Below are 4,669 nucleotides of genomic sequence, written 5' to 3' on the forward strand. Positions count from 1 at the left end.
TTTAACTATATTGATTCTTTCAATTCATAAACATGGAATAATTTTCCATTTCATTGTGTCTTTTTCAATTTCTCTCAATAATATTTTTTTTGTTTTCAGTATATAGGTCCTTCACATCCTTTCTTAAATTTTTTCCTAGGTATTTTGTTGTTGTTGCAATTGTAAACAGAATTTTTTTTGGTTCATTTTCTGATGTTTCATCATTGACATATAGAAAAGCAGTGGACTTTTGTATACTGATTTTGTATCCTGAAACTATATTGGTTTATTATTTCTAATAGTTTTTTTGGTGGAGTTCTTGGGGTTTTGTTTTGTTTTGTTGTTGTTGTTGTTGTTTTAGTTTGAGAATTTTTTTCCAATTTATTATTTTTATTTAGACAATTAAATTTAACAGGGTGACATTGGTCAGTCAGAGTACATAGATTTAGAGAAAACATCTCCATATCATTTGGGGAGTCGAATATGCTGTATACCCATCAACCAAAGTCAAATCATCTTCTATCACTCTATATTTGGGTTCTCTTTAATCCCCTACTCTTCCCCTCACCCCCTTCCCTCTCCACCCTTACCTTCCCCCTGGTAACCACTGCACTTTTTTATCTATGTCCATGAGTCTCAATTTTGTGTCCCACCTATGTATGGAATTCTACAGTTCTTAGCTTTTTCTGATTTACTTATTTCACTCAGTATAATGTTCCAAAGGTCCATTCATGTTGTCGTAAATGGTACTATGTCATCATTTCTTATGGCTGAGTAGTATTCCACAGTATATATGCACCACATCTTCTTTATCCAATTCTCTATTGAAGGACATTTCAGCTGTTACCATATGTTGGCCACTGTGAACAATGCTGCAATGAACATGAGAGTACATGTGTTTTTATGTACCTATGTTTTGGAGTTTTGGGGTATATACCCAGTATAGGGATTGCTGGGTCATATGGTAATTCTATTCTATTTTTGAGGAACCACCATCCTTTCTTCCATAATAGTTGTACTACTTTACATTCCCACCAACAGTGAATGAGGGTTCCCTTTTCTTCACAGCCTCTCCAGCACTGTTATTACCTGTCTAGTTGATAATAGCCAATCTAACAGGTGTGAGATGGTATCTCATTGCAGGAAAATACCTCAACATAATAAAGGCCATTTATAACAAACCATCAGCTAACATCATACTAAATGATAAAAAATTGAAAACTTTTCCTCTAAAATCAGGAACAAGACAAGGCTACCCACCCTATCCACTCCTATTCAACATAGTGCTGGAAGTTCTAGCCAGAGCAATCAGACAAGAGAAAGAAATAAAAGGCATTCATATTGGGAAAGAAGAAGTAAAGGTTTCATTTTTTGCAGATGATATAATCCTGTATATAGAAAACATCAAAGACTCCACAGAAAGGCTATTAGAAATAATAAACCAATACAGTACGGTCGCAGGATACAAAATTAATATACAGAAGTCTATTACTTTCTTACATGCCAACAATGAAACCTCAGAAAAAGAACTCAAAAAAATAATCCCTTTTACAGTTGCAACAACAAAAAAATTAAATAGCTAGGAATAAACATAAGAAAGAATGTAAAGGACCTATATACTGAAAATTACAAAGCATTATTAAAGGAAATTAAAAAAAAAACAATGAAATGAAAAATATTCCTTGTTCATGAATAGAAAAAAATCAATATAGTTAAAATGGCTATATTACCCAAAGCAATATACAAATTTAATGCAATTCCCATTAAAATTCCAATGTCATTTTTTAAAGAAATGGAACAAAAAATCATTAAGTTTATATGGAACCATAAATAACCTTGAATAATCAAAATAATACTAAAGGAAAAAAAATGAAGCTGGAGGCATTATAATACCTGACTTCAAACTATACTACAGAGTCATGATCATCAAAACAGTGCATTATTGGCTGAAAAATAGACACACAGACCAGTGGAACAGAATAGAGAACCCAGAAGTAAAACCACATATATATGGTCAACTCATCTTTGATAAAGGAGCCAGAAACACACAATGGAGAAAAGAAAGCTTCTTCAATAAATGGTGCTGGGAAAATTGGAAAGCTAAATGTAAAAGAAGGAAACTTGACTACAGTTTATCTCCTTGCACAAAAATTAATTCAAAATGGATCAAAGACCTAAATATAAGATCTGAAACAATACGTTACACAGAAGAAAACATAGGTACTAAACTCATGGACCTTGGTTGGAGAGAACAATTTATGAATTTGAGCCCAAAGGCAAGGGAAGTAAAGGCAAAAATTAATGAATGAGACCATATCAAACTAAGAAGCTTCTGCACAGCAAAAGAAACTGTCAACAAAATAAATAGACAGCAAACTAAATGAGAGATGATATTTTCAAGCAACAGCTCAGATAAGGGGCGAATAATAAAAGTATATAAAGAATTCACAAAACTCAGCAACAAACAATTCAATAAAAAAATGAGAAAAGGAGAAGACAAGATGGCGATGTGGTAGGCGGACGTACCAACTTCCACCTCCCAGAACCAAAGTGGATTACAAACTAATTTTCAGAACCATCATCTGGAAAACCCAACTTTGGACTAAACTAAGAGGACTCTTCAACCAAGGAACACTGAAGAAGCCACACTGAAACTGGTAGAAAAAGCAGAAATGCGGAGAGGGCTGCCTAGCTCCCCGGAGCAAACAGCAGCCGGGAGAGACTCACATGGCGGGAAGTGAGTCTAGCAGAGAGGGGAGGTCCTGAGTTCCAGGAACAAAGCCCCAGCCTGAAGCCCCAGAGCCTAGAAGAGGTGTATGGACAGTATTTAGCTGGAAACAAGATAGGATACTGTTTGGGGAAAAGAGACTGATTTCTCAGACCCAGGATATTTTTAAAGGGGCTGCACAAAAAACCTCTCTCACAATCACTCACCCAGGGCTCTGGGGGACAGGGAGAGAGGAGAGGATGGGAGCAGTGGGAAGAGAGTGTAATCAAGGAGGCACAGGGAGAAACATTTTGAGAGACTGCCACCCTAACCCCTGGGATGAGTCACTCCCCAAATATGAAATGAATATTTCCCCTGGAAACAGCAATACCAGCAAAGGGAAGCAGGATACCAGCCAAACAAGCTCTCCAGTGGCACTCAGAGCAGAGTCACTTAGAAGGAGAGAGCTTTCGGGACTACAGTAGTGAGTCTTAGGGTCTGAGCTGCAGCGCCCCCACCCACACAGCTGAGGGCACACCGGAGGGTGGGTGGCAGCGGGACACAGAACCTTGGATCTGTCGGTAAGGGCAGAAGCCAGTTGGCCACCACTGAGTCCCAGGTGTGAGCTCAGTCTTGCCCGGCTGGGGAGGAGGGGACATGCAAAAGTGGTCAAGCCCAGCTGCGGGCCGCCTGCAACCTAGCTTGCGGGGGAAGGGTAGGAACCCTGGAGGGGCTAAGACCCGCCCTTGAACAAGGGCACAAGAGCACAGCCTTGCCATGCCCACGGAACCGAGGCTTGTGGCCTGACTTGGGAGCCAGCTCCTCCCACAGGGGTGGAGCCAAAAGCCCAGAACAGGAAGAATCCCAATACTGAGCTTGGGCACACAGTCCCCCCGGCCTGTGGAACCAAGGCTTGCAGCCTTCCCACAAGCGGGCTCCTCCTGTAGGAGTGGGGCAAAAGCCCAGAATCAGGAGGAGACCTGCAGCTGAGCAAAGGTGCTCACCCCTGCCTTCAGGGCCAAGCATAATGCCACCCATGGGGGTGGGGCAAAGGCCAAGGCCACCAAGGCTTGTACACCCGAGCATATGATCACAGCCACTACCATGAAGAAGAGGCAGAAACCACAGCAACAACCCAGTGGGCAGGCACCAGCAATGTCCATACCCAAACGCCCTAAGGCAGCAACAGCAGAGGGGGTAGCGGGCCTGCAGACAGACCACACTTAGGGACTACATAGGTCACACTCAGTGGATTCCAGTGGCCAAAACCTTCTTTTACACAGAAAAAATGAGAAGGCAGAGAAATGCAACACAAATGAATCAAGAGATATCCCCAGAAAAAAACCTGATTGAGTCAGATATAACCAAACTACCAGAAGCAGAGTTTAAAATAATGATTGTTAGGATGCTCAAAGATATTAGAACAACAATAGATGGTCATTACAAAACCTAAATATAGAGATAGCAAATATAAAAAAGGACATTGAGGCCCTGGCCGTTTGGCTCAGTGGTGGAGCGTCAGCCTGGCATGCAGAGGTCCCGGGTTTGATTCCCGGCCGGGGCACACAGGAGAGGCGCCCATCTACTTCTCCACCCCTCCCCCTTTCCTTCCTCTCTGTCTCTCTCTTCCCCTCCTGCAGCCGAGGCTCCATTGGAGCAAAGATGGCCCGGGCACTGGGGATGGCTCCTTGGCCTCTGCCCCAGGCGCTGGAGTGGCTCTGGTCGCAGCGGAGCGACACCCCAGAGGGGCAGAGCATCGCCCCCTGGTGGGCATGCCAGGTGGATCCCGGTCAGGCACATGTGGGAGTCTGTCTGACTGTCTCTCCCCGTTTCCAGCTTCAGAGGGATACAAAAAAAAAAGGACATTGAAATTGAAACAATAAAAAAGAATCAGTCAGAAATGACAAATACAATATCAAAAATGAAGAACACAATGGAAGGAATTAAAAGCAGGATAGATGAAGCTGAGAATGGAATCAGCAA

This window comes from Saccopteryx leptura, chromosome 2 (genome assembly GCF_036850995.1).
Source record: "Saccopteryx leptura isolate mSacLep1 chromosome 2, mSacLep1_pri_phased_curated, whole genome shotgun sequence".
NCBI classification, from domain to species: domain Eukaryota; kingdom Metazoa; phylum Chordata; class Mammalia; order Chiroptera; family Emballonuridae; genus Saccopteryx; species Saccopteryx leptura.